This window comes from Coregonus clupeaformis, unplaced genomic scaffold (assembly GCF_020615455.1).
Source record: "Coregonus clupeaformis isolate EN_2021a unplaced genomic scaffold, ASM2061545v1 scaf0220, whole genome shotgun sequence".
In the NCBI taxonomy this organism is placed as follows: Eukaryota; Metazoa; Chordata; class Actinopteri; order Salmoniformes; family Salmonidae; genus Coregonus; species Coregonus clupeaformis.
The window spans coordinates 373957-384232 of NW_025533675.1; the positions used below are offsets into that span (position 1 = coordinate 373957).

Below are 10276 nucleotides of genomic sequence, written 5' to 3' on the forward strand. Positions count from 1 at the left end.
AGGGCTCCACCAACCCTGGTATTTTTCTTGGACTTGTCAACTTTGTGGCACAATTAGATGAGGTGTTTGATGACCATCTTAAAAATGCTAAAGTTTTCAAGGGCACATCAAAGACCATTCAAAACGAGCTACTGGAGTGTATGCTAGCGGTCATGAGGGAACATATTGTGGAGGAGGTGAAGTCGGCGAACTTCGTAGCTATCCAAGCTGACGAGACCACGGACGTTTCTACACAGACACAGCTGGTGCTTGTGCTGAGGTACATAGATAGCAAGAAGATTTTATTTTTTTCCTGGGGCTTTTTCACAAAATCATGCCCCACGTCGACATTCTGTACCAGAAGCTACAGAAGAAGGACATCGATGCTGTCTTCATCAAACGTGCCTCGACAGCTTCACAAGCAGTGTGCAGGCCATAAGGTAAGATTAAACAATATCATTCGATCTTTCTCAAAGCAGAGCTTTATTTGAAAATGTATGCATGAAAGGAGACATCATCATATTTACAAATCTATACAATTGGCCAGAATATGGTTGTTCATTTTACAAAGCCATACAGATAGCTGTGTTTACCTTTTCTAGAAATTATTTTCAAATTCTGTTTTCAGGCAAAATGTCTATCACTGTTCATTTTCACAAATCTATACAAGAGGGCAGAATATGGAAGTCTATAAAAATGTCTTATTACCAATAACTTGCATCAATGTTTTCAGTAGCCTCTATCAAAAGCTCCTGCTTGCTTGTTGTGAATTATGCTCAGGTGCACATATTTCCAATTCAACCATGAGGCCTTTTTGAAGCAAGTAATGTGTATATCAGTATTGACTTATATGCTGCCCCTGTCTTCATGTTGTTGCTGGACATATCTTTTTTAAAATGTGTGTAGGTCACCTAAATCATCAGAAAAATTGCCCCCCCTGAGAATTTTTTCAGGAGCCGCCACTGCTTAAACCCAAAATGGTTCTCCAGTAGATTATTAAGAAAGGCTCATCCTTTGTTAAAAAATGGCCTGTTTGCCTTCATCCAGATTACAACCTCTCATTTTTGGTTAATTAAAAATTAAACCTTGTTCAAAGTATCGCCCTTTCTCAAACCAGCCGTGCAAAGCTGGTTACAATTTCAATTTCAGCCTTCAGAAAAGACACAATAAATAATATTTTGTTTTTGTGTTAATACTTTTTCATAACGACAATGACAAGTTTGATGTCGGACGACAATAGAATGTTAATGATGGCACTGCGACAACAGTCTACAGACATGTCGATAGACGTAATATTAACCAGCCTCTAGTCTTGAAATCTTTGATTGTTTAGTACACTACCTAACTCACTCTGTTTAGCACATGGCCTTACATGTGAATCCTTAAAGAGATGTGTGGGGCTAAGGCTTAATAGGGTGTGAATGATGCTGAATGGGTGTAGACAAAGGAGAGCTCTCCAGTAGGTGTACCAAAATATTCAAGGATCAGTTTCTCAACAGTGGGGTTAAAAGTTAATCAACTTTAAAAGTACAATTGCTTTCCCATTGTTCCTCAACTGTAGTGTATGATACAGTGCATTCGGAAAGTATTCAGACCCCTTGACTTTTTCCACATTGTGTTACGTTACAGCCTTATTCTAAAAGTGATTAAAAATATTTAAAAAATCTTCAATCTACACACAATACCCCATTATGACTAAGCAAAAATAGGTTTTTAGAAATGTATGCAAATTTAAAAAACTGAAATACCTTATTTACATAAATATTCAGACCCTTTGCTATGAGACTCGAAATGTAGCTCCGGTGAGGAAACCTGGCACCATCCCTACGGTGAAGCATGGTGGTGGCAGCATCATGCTTTGGGGATGTTTTTCAGTGGTAAGGACTGGGAAACTCGTCAGAATCGAGGGAAAGATGACCTGAACAAAGTACAGAGCGATCCTTAATGAAAAACTGCTCCAGAGCACTCAGGACCTCAGACTGGGGCGAAGGTTCACCTTCCAACAGGACAACAGAAATACCTTATTTACATACAGTACCAGTCAAAAGTTTGAACTCATTCAAGGGTTTTTCTTAATTTTTACTATTTTTTACATTGTTGAATAATAGTGAAGACATCAAAACGATGAAATAACACACAATCATGTAGTAACCAAAAAAGTGTTAAACAAATCCAAATATATTTTATATATAGCCACCCTTTGCCTTGATGACAGCTTTGCACACTCTTGGCATTCTTTCAACCAGCTTCACCTGGAATGCTTTTCCAAAAGTCTTGAAGGAGTTCCCACAAATGCTGAGCACGTGTTGGCTGCTTTTCCTTCACTCTGCCGTCCGACTCATCCCAAACCATCTCAATTTAGTTGAGGTTGGGGGATTGTGGAGGCCAGGTCATCTGATGCAGCACTCCATCACTCTCCTTCTTGGTTAAATAGCCCTTACACAGCCTGGAGGTGTGTTGGGTCATTGTCCTGTTGAAAAACAAATGATAGTCCTACTAAGCCCAACCCAGATGGGATGGCGTATCGCTGCAGAATGCTGTGGTAGCAATGCTGGTTAAGTGTGCCTTGAATTCTAAATAAATCACAGACAGTGTCACCAGCAAAGCACCCCTACACCATACCACCTCCTCCTCCATGCTTTATGGTGGGAAATACACATGCAGAGATCATCCGTTCACCCACAACGCGTCTCACAAAGACACGGCTGTTTGAAACAAAAATCTCAAATTTGGACTCCAGGCCAAAGAACACATTTCCAACATTCTAATGTCCATTGCTCGTGTTTCTTGGCCCAAGCAGGCCTCTTCTTATTATTGGTGTCTTTTAGTATTGGTTTCTTTGCAGTAATTCGACCATGAAGGCCTGATTCACACAGTCCCCTCTGAACAGTTGATGTTGAGATGTGTCTGTTACTTTAACTCTGTGAAGCATTTATTTGGGCTGCAATTTCTGAGGCTGGTAACTCTAATGAATTTATCCTCTGCAGCAGAGGTATCTCTGGGTCTTCCCTTCCTGTGGCAGTCCTCATGAGAGCCAGTTTCATCATAGCGCTTGATAGTTTTTGCGACTGCACTTGAAGAAACTTTCAAAGTTCTTGACATTTTCCGTATTGACTGACCTTCATGTCTTAAAGTAATGGTGGACTGTCATTTCTCTTTGCTTATTTGAGCTGTTCTTGCCTTAATATGGACTTTTACCAAATAGGGCTATCTTCTGTAGACCCCCCTACCTTGTCACAACACAACTGATTAAGAAGGAAATAAATTCCACAAATGAACTTTTAAGAAGGCACACCTGTTAATTGAAATGCATTCCAGGTGACTACCTCATGAAGCTGGTTGAGAGAATGCCAAGAGTGTGCAAAGCTGTCATCAAGGCAAAGGGTGGCTATTTGAAGAATCAACCGGTCGCGGCCGGCTACGACAGAGCCTGGATTCGAACCAGGATATCTAGTGGCACAGCTAGCACTGCCAGTGCCTTAGACCATCTAGGTATTCAGTTACTGTTCGATTGAACGTTAGAATGGTCAAAACGAGTGACCTAAGTGACTTTGAGTGTGGTATGATCATCGGTGCCAGGCGCGCCGGTTCCAGTGTCTCAGAAATGGCCAGCCTCCTGGGCCTTTCATGCACGACAGTGTCTAGGGTTTACCAAGACAAACAAAAAACATCCAGCAGACGACCACACCAGGTTCCACCTCTATCAGCTAAAAACAAGAAGAAACTGCTCCAGTGGGCACGCGATCACCAACACTGGACAATTGAGAAGGGGAAAAACATTGCCTTGTCTGACGAATCCCGGTTCGTGCAGATGGCAGAGTCAGGATTTGCCGTAAGCAGCATGAGTCCATGGCCCCATCCTGCCTGGTGTCAACGGTAAAGGCTGGTGTCGGTGGTGTAATGGTGTGGGGAATGTATTCCTGGTACACGTTAGGTCTCTTGATACCAATTGAGCAATGTTTTAATGCCACACCTTGAAGAATCCATGCCCCGAAGAATTCAAGCATGTTCTCGAGGCAAAGGAGGGTCTGACCCGGTACTAGATGGATGTACCTAGTAAACTGACCTCTGAGAGTATATCTTTACCATGGCACTCCAAATTAAACATCTTACTTTTACAACATTATAAGCATGATGACTTATTCAGTCATTCACAGTTCAACATGCACTTCTGTTACTTGCTAGAGAGCACAGCTACAAAAGAGAATATAAGGAGTGTAAACAAAGGGGGTGAACATCGGCTCGATCATCTCAGTTTAAACGTTAGTGAAGTTCTTTGGAACAGCAGAAATGTGGATGGTCCAATACAATCGGTCCGTTCTGAGAGATAAGGGCGGCAGGTAGCTTAGTGGGTAAAAGCGTTGTGCCAGTAACCGAAAGGTCGCTGGTTCTAATCCCCGAGCCGACTAGGTGAAAAATCTGTCGATGTGCCCTTAAGCAAGGCACTTAACCCTAATTGCTCCTGTAAATCGCTCTGGATAAGAGCGTCTGCTAAATGACTAAAATGTAATGTAAATGTAGATAATACCTCAATCAGGAATCCTTAATTAAACAGTACGGTCTGGAATAGTGTGCTGGTAGACAGCTTTTTGATACTACACTACATGACCAAAGGTATGTGGACACCTGCTCTTCAAACATCTCATTTCAAAATCATGGGTATTAATATGGAGTTGGTCCCCCCTTTGCTGCTAAAACAGCCTCCACTCTTTTGGGAAGGCTTTCCACTAAATGTTGGAACAAGAGCATTAGTAAGGTCGGGCACCGATGTTGGGCGATTAGCCCTGGCTTGCAGTTGGTGTTCCAATTCATCTCAAAGGTGCTTGATGGAGTTGAGGTCAGGGCTCTGTGCAGGCCAGTCAAGTTCTTCCACACCGATCTCAACAAACCATTTCTGTATGGACCTCGCTTTGTGCTCGGGGGCATTGTCATGCTGAAACAGGAAAGGGCCTTCCCCAAACGGCTGCCAAAAAGTTGAGAGCACAGAATCGTCTGGAATGTCATTGTATGCTGTAGCGTTAAGATTTCCCTTCACTGGAACTAAGGGGCCTAGCCCGAACCATGAAAAACAGCCCCAGACCATTATTCCTCCTCCACCAAACTTGGTGATCTTAGGCTGCTCGGCCATGGAAACCCATTTCATGAAGCTCCCAACGAACAGTTATTGTGCTGATGTTGCTTCCAGAGGCAGTTTGGAACTCGGTAGTGAGTGTTGCAAGGACAGACAATTTTTACGCGTTACGTGCTTCAGCATTCGGCGGTCCCGTTCTGTGAGCTTGTGTGCCCTACCATGTCGAAGCTGAGCCGTTCTTGCAACCTATACATTTCCACTTCACAATAACAGCACTTACAGTTGACCGGGGATGCTCTAGCAGGGCAGAAATTTGACGAACTGAGTTGTTGTAAAGGTAGCATCCTATGACGGTGCCACGTTGAAAGTCACTGAGCTCTTCAGTAAAGCCATTCTACTGCCAATGTTTGTCTATGGAGATTGCATGGCTGTGTGCTCGATTTTATACACCTGTCAGCAATGAGTGTGTCTGAAATGGCCAAATCCACTAATTTGAAGGGGTGTCCACATACTTTTAATAGTGTATGTATACGTTTTTAACTAAAATCTTTTTAAATTGGCATAAAAGCAAAAAATTGAATAATATAAATACATTTCCACAAAAGTTCAATTTCAATGGGAGATAGTTGGATATGCCAATGTCCTTGGGCCGTTACAGCAACAAACACCAAACCAATGTTGATGCACAAACTGACTCAACTTAGCTTGTAAAAAGATTGTTGATAGCGTTTGTACTTTTGGAACTCTAATAATTTTCAATATAAGGAGTGTAAACAAGAACGCGTTCAGTTTAAACATGTAGTGAAGTTCTCTATAGCAACAGCAGATGTTCATAATGCTATGGATGGTCAAATAGGATTAGTCAGTTTTGAGGATCCATCCAACTTCATCAATATCTGTCAGGTGTGTGTAACTATAGTCTTTCTGTTCAATCAGGAGTCCTTAAACAGTACGCTGGCGTAACTTGTTCCAAAGGCCATGAACCCTTGCAGAGCAGCTGTCTATACCGAGGCTCATGATGTTCCTTCTGAATGACCTCGAAGGTATACTTCAACCCATTTGGGTAGTCGATGTTCAGGGCATAGAGAAGACCCATCATATTGGCGAAGGCGTTGGGGACGTACCGCAGCTCATGGAGGACGATGTGCTCTTCTAAGATCACTACAACGTAGATTATATTCTTGAAGAACGCATCTTCTCCACCATTTTCAGTCACGATTAGTATTCCAATGTTCACCCCCTTTGGGCTCTGCACTTCTGGATCAGTGTGCTACAGGATAACACAAAATAACCAATTACTAATGTACACATAGCCCTGAGTGGATTAGTTCCAATACTTATCGTGTTGTTAGAATACTTACCAATGTGGAGATGAAGCTTATTCACTTATGAATTACCTTAGTTATTGGACAGTAAGCAAGGAGTATGAGATTGCAAAATCAGGGCTGTGTGGGCCCAAACAGAAAACTCAGGACTTATAGAAGTTACACACACACCTGACAGATCTTGATGAAGTTGGATGGATCCTCCCTCAGGAAGTGTGGAAGGCTGAGGAAAACAGCAGCTCTTCTATTCTGGTTGGAGGTCTGCAATGATGAGAGAGAGAGGGTGTTAGTGAGAGAGACAGCATGAGAGAGAGAAAGTGTGTGTGTATTAGTGAGAGAGAAAGACAGAGTGTGAGAGAGCGAGAGAGAGAGGGGTGGGGGGTAAGAGAGACACTTACGTTCTGATCAAGAGAACATAGAAAACGATGAAGTTCGGCCATTGTTGGAACCAATGCTCTGTACAACTCCAGCAATCTGGGCATGTCCAACGAGGAAGGATTTATTGAGGTCAGCGGAGACAAGGCAGTTGAATTCTGCATTGACATTTATAGAGCAAAAGAAGAATAAATAGTTATCATACTGTATATGCAACCAACTGTACAGATTGTTGGGAAGGGATTGTAACACTACAGGACAGTTCAACCAAGATTAGACAGATTTTATGATGTAATCAGCAAGTTTGAAAAGGGGGACACGAGCCTACCTGTCTCTCTGTAAACAAAGCTGGCCATCTGGTTTTCACATCAGATTCAAGTGGCTCATCCTGAATGATTTCCTTTCTCCGTAGGGCAAACATGTTCCCCATCAGTGTGCAGTTCATTCTCTTTTTCTTTATCTCCTCTAGCAAACTCTTTCTCTCCTCTTCAAGAGTGTTGGTTGTTTTCGCTTGAGGAATATCTGCCAAGAATTTCACCTCTGTTCGCTTGTTTGTTTTTTAAACTTGATTTTGTCTTTGCCATCAACCCTTGACTTCTTGTTACAATTCACCATAAGCTCAGGACATCCTGCTATGTGCAACGTCTGACGATAGTTCCTATCTTGAAGTTCAGGCTGAATTTCCAGGCAGACCATCCGCATAATGGTCCTGGATTTTCCAGGCATGGGTGTTTCTCCACCAGAGCTTTGGCAACACCTTCAACTTGTTTTTGTGATGGGTATGGGTTGACGTCAAACATAACACCTGCTACTTTGTCAAGAATTTCCGTCTTCGTATTCTTGGAGATTGGCAAAAGGGAACCATCCATTCCATAATCCTCATTTCCACGTCTGAGCTTCAATTCAACATTATAGTTAAAGGTAGGGATGATAAATGGCTCAGGTCACTGCTGTGCATGGTAGGAAGGTGAGAGAGAGTCTGATAACGACTAAATACTGGCAGTGTCCAAAGTGTCACTGTCTGAAAGCTCAGAGTCGGGTGGCGTCTTAAGTATTACCTTCAGGGTTGCTCTTTCTTTAGGTAGATCTGAGATACTGGTCAAGTTGCACAACTCATTTTCAAATAATGGATCTTCGAATTGAAGTACGATGTCACCTTCCAAATCAAGCTTGCTCTTCAGTATTGACTGCAGTTCTTCCACAGTCTCTGGCAGACTTTAAATGGCAACTCTCCTGATGCCATAAATCGCAACTTTGACTCGAAGCAACATGATTGACTGCAAGGAGGGAAAGAAATATAATTAATTTATATAATCACATTATAACAGAAAGACACAGAAATGGAATGAAAGAGAGAGGGTTAGGGTTAGAGAGAGAGACTGGGAGAGCGATGGGGAGTGAGAGAGAAACAGATACAGATTGCACACACTTGACAGATCATGAATAAATTGGATGGATCCTGCGCCAGGAAGTGTGGTAGGCCGAGTAAAACAGCAGCTCTTCTATTCTGGTTAGAAGTCTGCAATGATGAGAGAGAGAGAGAGAGAGCGAGAGAGAGAGGGTGAGAAAGATAGTGTGTATTAGTGTGAGAGAGTGATTGAGTGAGAGAGCGCGTGTGTGTGAGGAGAGAGGAAAGAGTGAGAGAAACACTTACGTTCTGATCAAAAGCTCATCTTCTCCACCATCTTCAGTCCTGATTAGTACACCGATCTTCACCCCCTTTGTGTTCTGCTCTCCTGGATCAGTGGGCTACAGCATAACACTAAAATAACCAATTACTAATGTACACATAGCCCTGAGTGGGTTAGTTCCAATACTTATGGTATTGTTAGAATAATCTAAATTACTTACCAATGTTGAGATAAAGCTTATTCACTTATGAGATTGCAAAATCAGGGCTGTGTGGGCCTAAACAGAAAACTCATAACTTATAGGAGTTACACACACACCTGACAGATCTTGATGAAGTTGGATGGATCCTCCCTCAGGAAGTGTGGAAGGCAGAGGAAAACAGCAGCTCTTCTATTCTGGTTGAAGGTCTGCAATGATGAGAGAGAGAGAGACAAAGAGACAGAGAGAGAGATGGTTAGTGAGAGAGAAACAGAGCGGGGTGGTGGTAACAAATTGAGTGTTAGTGAGAAACACTTTCGTTCTGATCAAGAGACAGTAGAAGATAGGTTTGGCAATGTTTGGATCCCATGCAACTCCAGGAATCTGGGCAAATGCTGGTCAAGTCCGGCAAGAAAGGATTTCAGGAGGTCAGCGGAGACAAGACAGTTGAATTCTGCATTGGCCTTGATAGAGCAAAAGAAGAACGTTTAAGCTAGAGATGCTGTTTTTTCTATGTCGGCCTTCCGCATCTGTGGTGGAAGGTGGCCAAGCTATAGCGGTGTTTGTCAGACCATGAGACATTCCGAAAACATCTGTAGCATTCGAACAGTTTGACCTACAAACTAATATGACCACTCTATGGAAAGATGAGACTCTCACAAACACGGTGGTGTTCTCCGTTCTCCCCACAGGTGTCAGGAGAGTCGTCTGAAGGTAACCCATACAAATGAATGGAAGTATGGAGGTAGTTTTGTGCCAACAAAAATAAGGGGTTAAATATGAGTCTAAGCTTTCTACTAGTCCTTGTGAATAAAATATATTTTTGTATTATACCCGGCCTGTTTGTTCTCACGCTCCACTCCTTGATTTTAAAGAACCTGTGTGGGTATTAGATTAGTCCCTAGGACCTCACCTCGCGTATATAAAAGGTGGCATAGTATCGGCTAAAGGAAAGGTTATTAATGGCCACGTTGTAATTGTTTCAGGGCCACAACCTGGGCAACCTGAGGTTCAAGATATGGGAGAAGGGGAAATACAGTGAGTACTAGACCAGAGCAAATGTAATGTTATCAGATCAATAGATGGCTTCGAGTACCACACTATAAGATGTAAATTGTATTGTTTTCATACCTGTTTGTGTTTTCCTCCAGCCCCAGCCCCAGTGACTCTGAACCTCAACACTGCATCCCCCTGGCTCTCTCTCTCAAACAACCTGACCGGTGTGTGCATCCTCACGTCCCCAACAACCCAGAGAGCTGTGACATGTACAGTGGGGAAAAAAAGTATTTAGTCAGCCACCAATTGTGCAAGTTCTCCCACTTAAAAAGATGAGAGAGGCCTGTAATTTTCATCATAGGTACACAAAATGAGAAGAAAAAAAAATCCTGAAAATCACATTGTAGGATTTTTTATGAATTTATTTGCAAATTATGGTGGAAAATAAGTATTTGGTCAATAACAAAAGTTTCTCAATACTTTGTTATATACCCTTTGTTGGCAATGACACAGGTCAAACGTTTTCTGTAAGTCTTCACAAGGTTTTCACACACTGTTGCTGGTATTTTGGCCCATTCCTCCATGCAGTCGCTGGGCAACACGGACTTCCAACTCCCTCCAAAGATTTTCTATGGGGTTGAGATCTGGAGACTGGCTAGGCCACTCCAGGACCTTGAAATGCTTCTTACGAAGCCACTCC

General features: G+C 42.5%; 1 long non-coding RNA gene across 1 annotated transcript; it reads right to left on the reverse strand.

The window, feature by feature from the left end:
* Positions 1-6375: 6375 nt before the first annotated feature.
* LOC121582786 lies at positions 6376-8013 on the reverse strand. The gene is made up of 3 exons (XR_006003405.2): positions 7079-8013; positions 6774-6908; positions 6376-6636 (listed from the first exon to the last, which is right to left on the reverse strand). It is a non-coding gene; the product is annotated as an uncharacterized LOC121582786 (long non-coding RNA).
* Between the last annotated feature and the right edge of the window lie 2263 nt (positions 8014-10276).